This window comes from Gracilinanus agilis, chromosome 4 (genome assembly GCF_016433145.1).
Source record: "Gracilinanus agilis isolate LMUSP501 chromosome 4, AgileGrace, whole genome shotgun sequence".
Lineage (NCBI taxonomy): Eukaryota > Metazoa > Chordata > Mammalia > Didelphimorphia > Didelphidae > Gracilinanus > Gracilinanus agilis.
Window position 1 is genome coordinate 379,509,912 of NC_058133.1, and position 17,616 is coordinate 379,527,527.

A 17,616-nucleotide genomic window follows, 5' to 3' on the forward strand; every position below is an offset into this window, starting at 1 on the left:
TGAGACTTCATGATGTTCCATTGTTTGAGACAGGCAGAAGCTGTCAAGGAATTCTAGATGACTTGTTTCTTCCCCACCCACCATTTCATGTCATCACTCAGAATGAGAGCTCACAACCACCTCTACCCAACTGCTTTTTGTCAATGGAAGGAAATTCCACTTTAGGAAATTTCCCACACTCAGAAAATAACAGATCTAGAACTCCTCTAACCTCTCAAAATCATGAGTAGGCAATCTTTAAAAAAAAATATCTTGCCATATGTCGTACTTATAATCTGAAGACAATCTTCTTATGCCTCAAACTGGGTACCTTTTTCTAGTTACTATCTATTCTTTAAAAATGTTGTTAAAGATTCAATATACTTTTTAATGTTATTAAATATGCAATATGGGAAAGGCTCTGGAATGTCATTAATAAAACAATAACTTCAAGGAGCACCTAAAATGAAAGCAATATTGAAAATGGATTTTAAATGCTTAACTGGCAACTGCACATACTCATACACATCCCTAGTTTATCTAATCTTCCCTTTTTAAGACCATTTGGTCTTGGAATGAATAGTGCACTTAATGTATACAATAGCAGATCTTTTCTGTAGGTGATGATTCCCTATCACTTTTATTTTCCTTTCCTTTTGAAGACTACTGGCAAGCATGTGAATTCATTAAAAGTTATTCTGTTTGCTTTTATATTTCTCCAACTTACTAGGATCATTACGGGGTTAGATACTCTTCTCTGGGTGCTGGTCAACTACTCTCCCATTTTTCCCAACAAAGTAAATGAGAATTCCTTCTTATTATCTTCACATTCCCTCCCTCCAAAGACCACTATAGTTGCTTTGATTCCAAAGTGCTTTAAAAAAAAACAACAACTTAATTTCTGTCTTATCAGTTCTAAGTCAGAAGAGTTGCAAAGGGCTAGGCAATTGGGATTAAGTGGCTTGCTCAGGGTCATACAGCTAGGAAGTATGTGAGGTCAGATTTGAACACAGGTCATCCCAACTCCAAGTCTGGCACTCTACTATCTACTGTGCTATCTAGCTACCCTCAAAATGCTTTTTAAGAAGCATTTGTACAAAAGATTTTAAGTCATTGGGGAAAGTAAATTTTGAGGGAGAACTGTGAGAATCAAGGGCTAGTTAGTGATGTGAGAATTTGCATTTTTTACTCTCAAGCCATTATTAGAGTATTATACATTGATGGTCATTGCTTTATGTCTTCTAAGGATACTACTAATTTTTTATGGTTTTTATTTATTTTGTTTATATTGTTGCTTCTAAAATCCCTGTTTATTTTGTCTTCCCTAATTAGAATTCGAAGTCATTAAAAATAGAAATTGTCTAATTTTTATTAGAACTTAGTACAATGCTTTGAATAGAGGAAGTGTTTAACTCATTTTTCCATCCATTTATTCATCCAATATTCATATTTGCCCTCCAAACTAAACCCAACCCAAACTCTTAGCTCCCCTGCCCATCAACTCAAATTTTGGCACACTATTGAATTTAATAGCACATTATTAAAGAATGTTCTCCCCTTCTAAGTCAGATCGACATTGCTTGATAAAATGCTTGCTCTTTTCCCTCAGCCCAGGACTTCTGACTAAGACTTGATAAACCAGACCACAGAGAGATTTTTAAGTCCTTTACTACCTTCTAGACATAAGCAAAAAAACACATCTTCTTCCTAAAGTCTTAAAATGCTTATCTTGGGTAGATTATCTGATTCAGTAGCAGATGCCCATATAGAATTTCATATCACTGTCATGCAAGTTTCTTTATTTGGAGATGTTGTTTCCTATCTCTAAGATATATAAGATTCTTAACCCAAAAGTTCTGTCTACCCTTCATTTATTTTCTAAATTGCAATTAGCTGATGCCCTCTTGTGGCCTTTAAGGAGAAAACTAACTAAACTGGCTATTAATCAATCAAGAATTTATTAAGCCTTTTATTATGTGGCTTAAGACTATGCTAAGTACTGGAAATGAAAGGAAAAAGCCAAATAATTCCTGCTGTCAACGCATTTACATTCTAAAGGGAAGATGGAACATATATAAATATAGACAAAATACACACAAATAAACTCAAGATAATCTTAATTGGGGAAGGCTTCAAGGAGGGAGCTAAGGTGTCTGGGAAAGGACTTCTTCAAAAGGTTACATTTCAGCTAAGTTTTGGAGGAGGCCATGGATTTTGAGAGGCAGAGGGGAAAAGGGAGAACATTTCAGGCATGAGAGATAGCCAGGGCAAAAGTACAGAAATGGGGCAAGAATCATCGTACACGAGAAACGACAATTAAACTAATTTACAGAAGCATAGAATTTGAGAAGGGAACTAATGTGTAAAACTAGAATAGGAAAGAACAAACTTTTGAAAATCATTTAATAGTCAAAAGGAGGAGTTTCTATCTGAATCTAGAGGTAAAGGAGCCCATTGGAAGTTTTGTTTTTGGGGGTGAGTTGAAGGAGTATTTTGTTTTGGGTGAAGGAAGGGTGTTTCCTGGTGAGACTTTGCCTTAAGAAGAGAAAATCCCTTTGGCAGCTCTAAGGCAGATGGATTAGAATGAAGAAAGCCTTTAGACACCAAAACCACTTAAGAGGCTGTGGTAGTCATTCAAGTAAGAGATGATAAGGGTGAAAAGAAGCACTAGAGATAGCATGAAGATAAGAATGACAAGATTTGGCCACCAATTGGATATATGGGATGAAAGAGAGTGAAGAGTCAAGGATGGCACTGGGGTTGGAAATCTGGATAACCAGAAGGATGATGTTATCCTCAACAGAAAATAGATGAGCTCAGAAAAGAAGTATTTGGCAGGGGATGGAGAGGTGAAGAAATGAAGATGCCTATAGAACATCAATTTGGTGATGTGTAATTGAATCTCAAGAGAAAAACTATGGCTAAGTACAGCCATCTGGACATTATCTTCATAGAGATTGTAAATGAACTGATGAGATCACCATGTGAGGGCATATAAAGAGTCTTGCAGTAGTACCTCCACAGTTATTAGTTGTTACATAGCATGGATGAAGATCTTAGAAGGGAAACCGAAAAAGAGCAATCAGACAAGTAACAGAGCAAGAAAAAGAAATGTCAGACTTTAGTGTTCATTTTAAGGATGAAACAAGGCATTAGGTCATTTAAAAAAATATTTGATAGTTTTTGCTTTGTCACTAAATTCATTTCCAAATATGTCTTCCCTTCCAAATCACAAGCCTTCTCTTGCACCAAAGTTTTCTTTTTGGTTCCAGAAAACTAACCAACACATCAACTATGTCCAACTACATGTATACTACTCCACACATATATTCCCCACTCTCCTACTTCTTCAACAGGAAGAAAGTATGTTTCCCCTCTTCCTTGGAATCTAGCTTAATAACTCAAACTTTAGTTATGTTCTATTCTTCTTCCTATTTATATTGACATTTTCTATATTTTTCCCAATTCTGCTTATATCGCTTTCCATCACTCCATATATATCTTCCCCTAGTTCTCTGAATCCCTCATATTTGTTATTTCTTCCAGTGTAATAATGTCCCTTCTTTTCACTCTTCTCTAACTCGAGGTCATAACCATGTCTTTGCATCTTTAAATGAGTTTGATCTTTCTAAGGCAAAGAAAAATATGAAAGTAAACGGGGACACTATTTTCTCTCAGTTTTTCTATTATTCTCTGAGAGGGTTGTATGGTTGATTAGGCCTTTCTCTTAGAGGAAAGGATAAGGGTGATAGAATACAGAACAGAGACATCCATTTATAGAGACGAGGATGAGGTTATAGTAGATATTTTAATCTCCCCTAAACCCCAAAAACAGATGCTGGGTAACCCAAAGTAGAAGAGAGCCCTTCCAATTGCATTTACCAACCATCAGCAGGAAAATACTGACATAGCCAACCAGATGTCATCAATTAGTTCTATGCAAACACACTTTTTGGAAAAATAATTTTAGTGTAGATAGGCAATACCATAATGACAATGCTATCTATAGAATATCATGGGATTGAACTAAATGACCTTCTAGCTCCAAGTCTTTTTTATAATTTTTTTCCAAATTACATCAATATAATTTTTAATAATCATTTTCTGACATTTTGCAATCCATCTTCTTTCCCTCCCCAGAATGACAGCTAAGATGATAGAGATTGTATATATGTTATCATACAATATGTATTTCTATTCATTATTTTGTGAAAGAAGACACACATTGCTTAAATAGCTTCTAGTCTTAATATCTTTATATCGTAATTATACAAGTTTGCCAAGTGATGTCACACTAGGGTTTCATTACAGTAGGGATTTGTTATGTTACAGTACAGATTTTATTAGAAAAAGATATTGGTTGGGGCAAAGTGATATTGGATAGGCAGATAGGTAAGTAGATAGGTAGGTAGATAGATAGATAGATAGATAGATAGATAGATAGATAGATAGATAGATAGATAGATAGATAGATAGATCTNGATAGATAGATAGATAGATAGATAGATAGATAGATAGATAGATAGATGGATAGATAGATAGATCTACAAACAAATGGAGACATAAAGATAGAGAGGTGGAAAAGAGACATTCATTGTAGTGGTTAAAATAATGAGTGGAAAGCTTCTGTTTTATTGAGTCAATATTTGTAGATATCCAGTCCACATCCAGGTTTTTTTTTTCCTCACCGCCTAAAACTATAGAATGAAAGAAAAGTGGCAAGACAAAGAAAGAAACTGGGAGCTAGAAGATGGTACAATTTTCAGTGTTAGAATGTTATGAACACACACAGATAAGTTTGCCAAAATCCCACAGTACCATCTGATTTGTGGCATACTAAAGGAGAAAATAAATACATAAACAAACAACAAGCAAAAAGCTTATCTTGGGGAACTAGATTGTGTCCATAAGCCCTGAAGTTTTGAAAACCATCCGGAAGCCTATGTATTCAAAAGTCATCCTTTTGACAAATTACATTTCCCAGTTCTCACTTAATTTGTCACTCTATTCTTCAAAGTTTATTGATGCTTTTGTTTTTGTATCACAGTCATTTCTGGATATACCCATTCATTACCATTTACCCGTGGAAAGCACTTTCTCTTGTAATAAAGTAAAATGTTAAGAAAAACTAATCAGCACATCTATGCTTGTCAGTACAGTATGTGCAGCATTCTACACCCATACACCCTCACCTCCCCAAAGAAAGCAAGGAATTACATTTCCTCATCTCATTTCTAGGACCAATATTGGTCACGACAATTATCCAGGGTTCAGCTTCAAGTGTTCTTTTCATTTACATTATTGCAGTCATTGTTCTCACTCCATTTCTTCCAAGTGTTTTTGTAGTGACCTCTAATAATGATTCGTTTAAAAGAGTGATCTTAACTCTCTCCCTAACAGCAGGAGAGCTGAGAAATACTGAATCTTAGAAAAATAGGCTACCACATATGAGTAGTATTTTTGTTGTTGTTCGGTCAGTTTTCACTTGTGTCCAACTCTTCATGACTCCACTTGGGGTTTTCTTGGCTAAGATACTGCAATGGTTTGCCATTTCCTTCTCTGGCTCATTTTACAGATAAGGAAACTAAGACAAACTAGGTTTAAGTGACTTGCCCAGGGTCATACAGCTAGCCAGATTTGGACTTGGTAAGAAAAGTCTTCCTGAGTCCAGACCTGACACTATCCACTGCACCATCCTTCCTGCCCCAGACTGAGCATCTGAATTTTTGAGAAGTAATTTTGTTCTGAATACTGGCCCTCCTCACTGGCTTCTGAGATGGAACCACTCAGATTTTACATAAAGATAGCAATCTGTAGAAAGAAATTCATATATATATATATATATATATATCTGAGAGGTTCTACCTCATAGTGAGAAATCAGAGGAGTGCTTTTTCAATAAAAGAATATAAGAAGAAAAGAGAGAAAAAAAAAAATAAAGGGCAGCTGACATTTAAGTGGGACTGCTCTATCCAAGCTTATAGAACCTAAACAGACTCAAAGAAGCTTTAGCTCTGATTGGTTGGCATTGTGTAGCAAGGAGTGAAACAGAAACAAACTTAAAGCTCACAGGAGGTGCAGTTTGTTTAAATAATAGTAAGTAATTAGGCTGAAGACAAAATCAGCGATGGCATTTTATAATTACAATTAATTTAAAGGTTAATTTCCTTTGGTGCTAAAATCTTATTTAAAACATTTACCAGGAAAGGAAATTAGGATGTTACTATCAAGATGCATAGAGTACTTCTGGGAATCCATGCCTATTATCACTAGAAAATTAGGTTAGGCTCAAAGAGGGAATTTCAATTCATTTTAGTATATAATAGATGGCAGTCAGGGCCTTCAGTCAGTAGGGTTGGTTAGGGTAGGGAGTGTAAGATTTGCATTTTCTTTGTTTGTCGGATTAATTGCAAATGTTTCCAACAAAAGGCCCCAGTTTATACATGAACAACCCTGACATGGAAAGAAAATTGGTTATGGATTGCTGCCTTCGTAACTAATGAAGTTAACGTTAAAGGAATTCCCAAGAGCTGAACTGAGGCATGAAACACGCCCATTCATGCACACAAACACAAGTGAATGGCATCATTTGGGCAAGTGGGAGGAGGGGAAGGTGTGCCAGGTAGCACAGTGAGGGTAACTCCCTTTGCACCACTTCCCCCCATTACTAGACCCCTTTTTTCTCATCACTCTCTATCTCTATTGGGAACTGTCATGCTTAATGTTTCCAAATGCCCAAATAACATACGCCGATGCTTGAAGAAAATAATATTCTGTTTCAGCAGCTCATCTCTACGGGACCTTATTTAGTAAAATCAATGCATAATAGTAGTCACCAGGGGAAGAACTTGCTATTTTACATTCATCTTATTTCCATTTATCACCATTGCTATTTTTCTTAAATGAAACATTTTTAAACAAATGTCTTTTTATATTTTATTGCTACCATTGGTGAGGAAACTAAAAGGGTACTTAGTGATCAGTTAGGACAATGCTTCATTTTACTGATGAAGAAACTGAGGCACACAGAGGTCACATAACTTGTCCAAAGTCACTAATATTTTGTGGTCAAACCAAGAATACAATGCCATTCAGCTCACCATCTGTCCAGTTGCTGTTCATTCATTTCAATCGTGTCTGTCTCTTTGTGACCCCATTTGGGGTTTCTATGGCAAAGAAAGTGTAGTAATTTATCATTTTCTTCTCCAGCTCATTTTACAGCTGAGGAAACTGAGGCAAATGGGGCTAAGTGACTTGCCCACAATCACACAGTGGGTATCTGAGTACACAGTTGAACTCAGAAAGATTTTCATTTCTCCAACACCAGCACTCTATAAACTGGAATACTTAACTACCCCAATCATTCAGTAGTTCATCCCAAAACTTTCTTCCCAAATAGAATAAAAACAAAAGATACTGGGGTCATGGAGACCTTTGCAGCAATAGATGTGTCCCTTTTAAAGAATACCTTATTTGGCGGGCAGCCAGGTGGCTCAGTGGACAGAAAGCCGGACCAGGAGATGGAAGGTCCTGAATTCAAATATGACTTCAGGCAATTCCTAGTTGTGTGACCTTGGACAAGTCACTTAACCTCAATTGCCTCACCCTTACCACTCTTCTGCCTTAGAACCAATATTTAGGATTGATTCTATGTAAGGGTTTTTGGTTTGTTTTTTTTTTAAGGGTACCTTATTTTTGTCATCAAACTTACACCATTTACAAATGAATTATCTCTTTGCTTTAAGCATTTTCACCAAACATATAATAATAAATCCTGTTACCACTCTCACAAATTAGCCGTGTTATAGTAACCACTGGAAATATTGGCTTATAAAGCTACCAAAAAATATTTTATGCTTTGTACATTTTTCTTTTCTTTCTTGGCTTTCCATAATTAAAGAGAAATAAAGCATTTAAGGATATAAATCACATGGCAGAAAATGTTCATGTACAACATAAGTGTAGATGGTAGGCATGTTTCCTATTTGCATTCCTCTAAACATTTCTGTGGGAATGAGATAGCCAGTCTTAATTTAGACAGATAGATTCACATGGACGGGACACTCTGAGCATCTCTGGGGATGTTGGTTGAGAACACACATTTATGACTAGCTTAACCAGCTAGCTATAGCATGTCACAATGACTCTCTCATTTTCACCTGAATGGCATTGTCACATCTAATTGAAGGCAATTTCACTTGAGAGAGCAGAACTCGGCCAGGTGGATTTTTAAACCACTCAGAGAGTAGAGCATGAAAGAGTCAGCCCAAATGCTTGACCCTCTGAAGAGCAGGTTTGCTTTTAATGTGTTAGTTTTCTTAATAGGCTTTCTACTGTTTCCCATATTCATATTTAAGCATGGAATTTTGTGAGTGTGCCATAGTAGGGAAAATGCTGGACTTGAATCCATTAAGAACCTACTTCAAAACCCACCTCTACCTCTGATTAAGTGTATTATCAATAGGCAAATCACTTAATCTCTTTGAGGCTCAGTTTCTCTACCTCTGCCTGGGGGAAAGGAGTGTATTGGAATATTTAGGCAAAACAAGCACTTCTAGTATATGAGGGCTCCCGGAGCCCCTTTCAGGGCTGTTCATCCATCTTTGGTGTCCACCTTTCACCCAATTTTCTCCTGGGGCTCCAAGAAGCTGTAGCATGCACAGCAGCCACACTCCAAGTAAAAACATCTTAGCTGATGGACTAAATGAGGTTGAGGGGAATCGATAAGCCTCAAACCCTTTGGTGAGTTAGGGAGCTATCGACCTCCAGCATGTGAAAACTTTCCCTAGGAGAATGGGCAAATGTGTACTTTGCTCCAATGGCCATGAAGGCAGCTAAAGCAGCTGCTGTAGAGTGCTTAGAGCTTGGTCAGACCTCGAAGACCCCAAGGTCATCTACTGCATCCCAGCCATCCCCAGTTGTCCTGACTGTGGTCTCACCACTGGACATCAATCACTCTAGAAGAGAGAGGCTGACAACTTTGTGTGCAACTCTGCCTCACTTAAATCCAATTTGTGTATAAACCAAGGCATCCCTCCATGATGTCATTGGTCTTCTTTGAAAACAAAAGATAGACTACCTGCCTTGATATAATAATACCTGTAGTACCTTTCTCACAGGATTATTAGGGGCACAAATGAGAATCTCTATTAAAAGAAATCTGTGATCTAGAGCCCATTGATCTCTGTGAGAGAATCCCACACATACACCATCCAACAGAGAGGGGGAACGAACAAAGGATAGGCTCTCTTAGATTATAGCATTTTGGCTATGGTAGCCTTTTCCCACTCCTTATTTTTATCTGCTTATTTGGTGTTTCTGTTCCATTGAAATATCTTTGTGCGCTTTCCAGGTAGACTCTATGCTGTTCTGTAGTCACAACTCAGAGTATCTCTAAGAGGGATTCAGAGAACTTTTTTTAAATCAAAAATATTTTATTTTTCCAACTACATATAAGAGACCACTTTTACTCCTGTCTTGTACATTGGCCTAAAAGCTACTTATTAGATCATCTAAGAAATTGGTTTTCCTTCTTTTTGAGGTCATTTTTGTTCAGTCATTCAGTCATCATGTCTGACTCTTCATGACCCCATTCGGGATTTTCTGGTCAGATAATGGAGTAGTTTGCCATTTTCTTCTCCAGCTTATGTTGCAGATAAGGAAACTGGGACAAACAGGGTTAAGTGACTTGCTCAGGTTCACAAAGCTAAATGTCGGAGGCTACATAGGAACTCAGGTCTTCCTGACTCCAAAACCATCACTCTATCCATTGCTCTACCTAGGTGCCCCACAAAAATTAAGAACTTCCTCTCAAAGAACTTTTGTTTATATGGGTTATATCAATCAATATTTGCCACAGTAGAAATTAAAATACCTTAGTATTATTATGTAAATAGTTTGATCCTCATTGTTGTTCAGTCATTTTTCAGTCATGTCCAATTCTTCATGACTTTCATTTGGGGTTTTCTTGGCAAAAATAACTGAGTGGTTTGCCATTTTCTTCTCTAACTCATATATACTAAAGATGAGGAAACTTAGGAAAACAGGGCTAAGTGTCTTGCCCCAAATCACACAGCTAATAAGTGTCTGAAGCCAGATTTGAACTCAGGAAAAAGTCTTCCTGATTTCAGGCCCAGCACTTTATTCATTGCATCACCTAGCTGTCATTTGTACCTCATAGACTCCTTGAAAGAGGCTCAGAGATTATGAAGGAACCTACTGCTCAATAACTAAGACCAAACTCCCACCAAAAGGAAAGAGTCCCAGAGGATGGCAGTTTTATGACCCTAAGCACCTCTGCTTTTTCCTCTTTTCATTAGTTTACCTCATATAAGAATTTACCTCACATAAAAGTAATCATTTCTGCATGCCTTTATGCAAATAAATTAAAAGCTCCTCTGAAGGTATCTCGCTATATTTTTTTGTATCCCTAGCATCTTGCACATAGTAAGCATTTAATAAAGGCTTGTTGAAAAGGCAATTAGTGGCAGACCTGAATAGGAAATCTTGGGTTCAAATCTGGCTTCAGATACTTTTTAATTCTACAATCTTGTTACCTAGCCCTTTCCACTCTTCTGCTTTGGAACTGATATTTAGTGTCAATTCTAAGAAAGAAGATAAAGGTTTTAATAAATAAATAAATGTTCCTTGAATCCAAGAATGCAGACATATACAAGTGCATTGGGGACTTATTTCATCCTTAAACTTAACAGTATAAAACAGTACTGATACCATTGCAAAGTTATTTCCATGGAACTTTCAAAAAAAAGAGTGTATTGTTTTAAGAGTTTAATTTAAGCATAGTATCCAAAATGAGAGAGGCAACTAGATGATTCAGTAGATAGGGCACTGAACTCTGGAAGATCTGAGTTCAAATCCAGCATCAGATACTTACAAGATGTGTGTCCCTAGGCAACTGACCCCTGTCTGTCTGTCTCAAACCCCTGGACAAGGAAATGACAAACCACTCCATTATCTTTGCCAAGAAAACCCCATGGACAGTATAAACATGCTATGGTCCACAAGGTCATGAAAAGTGGGATATAACTGAATAACTGAACAACAGTAATCCAGAATGAGAGAGCTAAAAATCTCACTGTGTACTGGTTAGACCACAGCTTGAGCATTTTATTCTATTATAGGTGCCATGTTTTCAGAGGAATATTGACAAACTGCATTATGACCAAGATGACAAGGTGACTAGAGATACAGAATTTGAATAGTTTGGGAGGATCAGTGTAAGGAATTAGCTATTTAACCTGTATAAGAGAAGACTTAAGGGGGACATGATATCTGTCTGCAGGTATAGTACTCTCTGTCACTCTGAAGAAAGGTTGGGCTCATTTTACTTAGCCCCAGAAGGCTAAACTAGTATTATCAAGCAAACACTGCCGAGAGGCAGCTATAGGCATCATCACAAATGTGCCTAAAGTGTGGGCTACACATGGCAGCACAGCCACGGGCATGATGGAAGGGGGAGAAAAGGCTTTCATGCAATTAGAGCTATCCAGCAGTGAAGTGGATGGGCTCTGGAGGTAGTAAGTCCTCCACTCCACCCCACTTGAGAAGCTAAATGACTAGTTCTTAGAAATGTCATAGGGGAGATTTGGGGACTGTTAATATACTACTTCCTACTCACACTCACTCACTAGGAATCTTTCCATAACCCTTCAGGTCATCTGGGGTAGGAATTATTTTGTTCTTGTTTTTATTGGTATTCTTAATGCCTTACCAATAGTGGGTTCTTAATAAATGTTTGTTGAATTAAACAGGCTTTAATTATATTTGATTATATGAGTCTGAGTTGTCCACAAACACTTACTATATGGCACAGCCTCGGGCTTTGACAAGAGTGGGTGGGGAGAGAAGAAAGTCAAAAACAAAAACAAGCATAGTGTTTCTTGCAATGAATGGGAAGAAAACAGATCTGGATGCATAGAAAATCTGTGCAGAGTAGATCACCACTGAGCACCAGTTCTTAGCAGCTGGGGAAACCAGAAAAGACTTCCCAGAAAAGGGGAGAGTTGAGGTTTGATTCCTTCAATTGTGAAGGAAGCTAGGGGGCTAAGATACATTACATTATTATTATTATTTATGTTATGTTATGTTGTTATATTATATTATGTTATGTTATGTTGTTACATTATATTATATTGTTATATTATGTGATGTTACATTATATTATATTACATTACATTACATTATATTATGCTATGTTATGTTATGTCATGTCATGTCATGTCATGTCATGTCATGTCATGTTATGTTATGTTATATGGGCCAGAGGACTTCAGTCATGGGGGACAGCCAATGTCAAGATATGGAGGGGAGAGATGGAGTGTTGTGCTTGAGGAATTGCAAGAAGACCAGCATAGTGCTGGAATCAAGTGAAAAAAGAAAAAAGATTAGGGAGGAAATCCAAGTTATAAAGATCATTAAATAAAGATAGGACAGGTAGTTGGCATGGTGGATAGAGCCCTGGGCCTGGGGTCATGAATACTCATTTTCCTGAGTTCAAACCTGGCCTCCGACATTAGCTATGTGACCCATGGTAGGTCATTTAATCATGTTTGCCTCAGTTTCCTTATATGTAAAATGAGCTAGAGAAGGAAATGGCAAACCACTCCAGTATCTTTACCAAGAAAACCCTGATTTGGGTCAAAAAAGAGTCAGACAATGCTGAAATGACTGAACAACAAAAATGACCGAAGTATTTCTATTTAGTCCCAGAGGTGATAGGGAGGCACTAAAGCTCCTTGAGCAGGAGGCAGTGGCACAGGCACACCAATGGCTTTGGAAAAATGACTGTCAGCTGAATGGAGAGAAAATTAAGGTATCTATTAGAAAGCTAATGCAGTATTCCAAGCAAGAAGTGATGAGGTCCTGAAGTAGGGCTGTGGCTGTATGAATGTATAAGTGGGGTGAATGTGAGTAAGGAATCAACAGTGACACTGAGGTTACAAGCCCGAGCGAATGGGAAGATGGTGTTGTCTTTTAGAGCGGTGGGGAAATTCGAAGTAGCTCGAAAATGACAACAGATGGCAATAAAAGAGACAACTTCCTATTAAAGTACAGGTGGTCCAAACTTCTCCTGCCCATATTTTAATCTCAAGAATATCAACTCTACCAGATTTTATTCTCACAATTGGCTCCAGGACCAAGTCACCCGATAAACTATAGTATAACATTTATTTTTTTGGACAGGATTTTGTGAGTTCATTAATGTATAAATCTCCTTAATAAAGAAACTCCCTTTACCAAGGTAAATAAGGAATTGTTCTGCCATTTTTAATCCTGGGGAGTTACTGGGGTATTGAAAGGCTAAATAACTTGTCTGTGGTCACAGTGCTAGTGAATTGTCATTTCAGAGGTGGGACTTGAACTTAGTTCATTGTGACTCTTAAGCAGGCCCTTTAGCCCCTCTTAGCCATGCTTCTTCTCTTAGATTATTACTAAAATAGAAATGTAGACTCTTAATTTGAAAGAGACTTCAGAAAACCTCTAATTCAAGCTTTTACCAGAGCAGGAGTCCTTTCTACAAAATCTCTGACAGCTAACCAAACACCACTAAGCAAGTTGGAAGGATACAAGAAATGGTCATCAGCACAGATGATAATTGGCCTGGTCAGTAAGAGGAATGCAAACAAATGCTTTAACAAATCCGACCTCAGTTATTGATTGGAATCAACCAATCTATAAGCATTTGTAAAGCTTCCATGTGTCAGGCACTGGAGATACAAAGAAAATCGACTAATCAAGAGAACCCAATTCCATTTTTTTTTTTTATTATTGAAAGTGGAATATGGAAGAAGACTGAGAAAAATGGGGAAATTACTGAAAACGTCTGTTATCCAGGAAATGTTTTAGCTACAAAAAAGGCATTAGCTTGTTTGATTTTTTTTTTATTCTGCTTTAGTATGACAATAAGCATAAGGCATTAAGTAAGCTCTGGTCAAAGAGATAACATCTTTTTTTAATTCACTGAACAGGACTCTAAGAAGACCCTGAGAAAATATTTTTGATGAATAAGGTTAAAAACTGTAGCATCTGCACTGATTTGGCTAATGAGTCTCATTTCAGTCAAGTCACGTTTCCACTGCCAGGAACGTATCTGTAGCACGGCACTTTGAGTGACCTTTCAGGCACAGCCAGCATAAAGCACCCAGGGAGAAGGGCTGAATTTTCTGCGCTTAGAGAAAAATAGCTCCAAGTCCACTGGGAGCTTTTAGCACAGTCTGGATACTTCAAGCTTTGTATAGTCAACTGAATCACTGCCACCATGAAGCTGGTATAGCAGGGGGCAGAAGAGAGCACATACAGTTTGCTTCTTTGTGATTTGGCCTTAGGTTGGTTATGCTCTAAATCTCTTTTGTAGAATTGGCAGTAAGGACCCTTGACATCCCCTCCTATAGGGATAATGGGCATAGGCATTATTTTCATTTACCCACACAAATTCCTTTAATGCCTATGAATCAGGTTCTTCTAAACATGTATGTTCAGCTTTCCAGGGACAGACATAAAAACCTCCCTTTGTGATCTTTTCCACCTCGGTCTTTGAAAGCGTGTGTCTTGACTGGTGACTTTTTCATTAACAACAGAGGTATAATTTTATGTTACTATTCATCGCAGCCAACACACATAAAAATATATAGTTTAGGGTTTGCTGAATTCAGTGTGCATTATTAAAATGTTGAAATAAAAGGGAAAGCTCGCTACAGGACAGAGTTTTTAACAAAAGATATTTATTCGGAAAGCATTTTCTACCACTTGGTAATTTCCTATTTCTACTATATTAGTGCTAGAAATAATGATAATTAAAATTGATATAGCATTTTACTAATATAAACTAATTAATCTTCCTAATAACCTCTCTTGGTAGGCAAATATAATTATGCCCACTTTGCAAATAGGGAAATTAAGTCAGACTGTAAATATGATTTGTAACAATTAGAGAGCATACAAAGTAATGAGATCCTCGCCCTAATCTTTACTTTGTGATGAGGGTTAAATCCTTTAGCCTCTCTGTGCCTTTAAAGTATCTTCAAAACCTTTAAGGCACTATGCTCATGAAGATATTATTATTAATTATTTATGAGCTAGTTTCAACAAAGCCATAAAAGTTCTAGCATAACACTTGATTGCATGTAGTTCAGTATCAAAAAAAAATTATACAAACACTGTCCTTGACCTTTAGTTTGTATGAATTTCTAAAATGAATTCAAACCACTTCAACTTATTTCAATAAGGGACCATTTGGAATATGATGTGGGAGAAATACACCCAAGTTTATATCAGGGTCTCACTCCAAGAATGGGAGACCCAAACTCTGTTCAGTCCAGAAGAAAGAAAAGAATTTTATTTGAAGAAGTGGTGGTATAGATGAATAAGGTGGTGGTCGATGGATAAGCCCAGGCACTAGAAGAGTAACCTCTTCAGGAGCTTGGTAGCATGGAGTAGCAGTTCCACTATAGAGTGGCAGCTTCCTCTGAGGAGTGGAGCTACCACACTCTGTGGATAAGGGTTGGCATATTTGTTGGAGTCAGAGAGCTTGGCATCTCCCTTTCCAAACTCAGGTGGACGTTCCTCCATTGTCCACCTTGTCATCATTTATCAGGGAGAGGTCTTGATGCGCTTCCGGAGCAGGAACATGGAGAAGGGATCCAGTACACTGGAGGACCTTTATAGGTGATTAATTATTTCTGAGAACAATATAAGCAATTAATAGAACAGAGAAGGTATAAAGCTGATACCTAGCATAGAATGTTACAGATCAAGTACACAGAGTGGATAATTACACAATCTACAATTCATGCTTAACTAATGCTGAAACTATAGGTGTTGCAGTTGATGTTGAACTAATGCCAACTAGTGAGAAATGCGAGATTTCAGAGTACGAGGGTCCCATTCCTATTACTATCCCTTACTGCCCACTGCCAGCCCATCTCAAACATGTACAAGTTATGATGTGCAGCTTATGGTGAAGAGCAGGCATGACCCACAGCAGAATCAATCCTGACCTGTGCTGCCTTTTGCTTGTCCAAATCCTCATTCACCATGCTGAAAATCAAGGGAAGTCCCATTTGTTGCTGTCAGGGATGGAATCTTGGAAAGATGACATCAATGCTGGCTAATTTCTTGAACTACTGCCTACTTAAACTAATGAAGCTCAAAATGCTATAGGGAATATGCCAAGATGCTGAGATAAAGTCTTCATTCTACCTTTTGGGGATATTAGCATTGAAATCAAAGCCATGAGGGATGAATCTAAGAAAATCACTGCCAAAATGTTCAATCAAAGAGCAAGAATGGTTACTTGAATAAATGTTCCTCCCTAAGATATGGGGTACAAAAAGAAATGACTTTAAGAAAGTTGCCATTATAAAACTTTTCAATAAGGCTAGAAAGATGACTGAGGCAAGTGTTGGAGCAATACACTGCTGTCCATTATAGGTAAAAATCCAGGTCTGGTCATTATATTTTTTATCAGTTACCAAATTATATTGTCACATTACTGTTTCAAAATACAAAGAAAGGATGTTAAGTTTGTCTGGGAAGATGCTCTATTCTTAATGAGGGTGGGATGGGGATAGAACAAACCCTAGTGCAAGTCTGGATATTGGCTAAAGAAATGAGAACTTCTATCCTTGGAAGAACCTGCTTTCTACATATCCTGAGAGGCTAAAAAAAATTTTAAAAATTAGGATACTGGAAGTTTCTAAACACTTGTCCAAGGTTTACCAGCTAAGGTAACCTCACATAGTGCTAGACATCAAAGGGGAATTCATGAGAGGTGCTTAGAAATCAGGAGAAATTGTGAAGGCAGGCAGCAGGATTATCAATAGATACATATGATTAGGCATAGTTTGAGAAGGGAAATGGATGGATGGGTCACCCTCAGCCAAAAAATGGTGTCAGAGATCTGGCTGTGGTGGAGAAGACACAGGGGCTAAAATTGGATTAGGGTTGTCTCTTTCCTCCCTGACACTTAATCAAGAAGAGTAGGCATGACCAGGATCTAAAACCAAGTCAGGCACAGGTGGAGGAAATTCTGCAGGTTAATAATAAAGGAGCAAAGGACCTAGATACAGGAAATAAATGCAAGCTAATTAAAACAACACTAAGGGGTAGACAAGGATCCCATTATGACCTCCATATAGTCTGCCTTAGGTAAGTGAGCCAAAGATCACTATACTAGTGGGAAAGGGGGGAGGGAGGAGATTAGAAGACCATAAAAAGTTGTAGAGGTTGTAGCAAGCAAAGTGAATGATCTTTTAACAAAAAGATGTAAATTTGACACCAGAGAGAGGGCCATGCCTAGAGTCAGGCATCTTCATGAGTTCAAATCTTGCCTCAGTCATTTATCATGTGACCCTGGGCAAGTCATTTAACCCAGTTTATCTGTTTCCTCATCTGCAAAATGACTTGGAGAAGGAAATGTCAAACCACTCCAGTATCTTTACCACAAAAACTCCAAAAAGGGGTCATGAAGAGTTGGACGTGACTCAAAAGTGACTCAAAAAAGGAATCCCTGGAGTTTATTGGAATGAACGATATTTCTAGAATGTCAATAGAAGAGTACCTTATTTAAAAGTGACAGTTTACATAAAAGTGGATGCAGGATGAGTGTTGTGAATCAAA

The 17,616-nt window shown here is 37.6% G+C and overlaps 1 protein-coding gene across 1 annotated transcript in view; it reads left to right on the forward strand.

Annotated features, from left to right (window-relative positions):
• Nucleotides 1–17,616, forward strand: part of NKAIN2 (sodium/potassium transporting ATPase interacting 2) — a 739,035-nt gene that overhangs the window by 704,644 nt on the left and 16,775 nt on the right. The window lies entirely within an intron of this gene.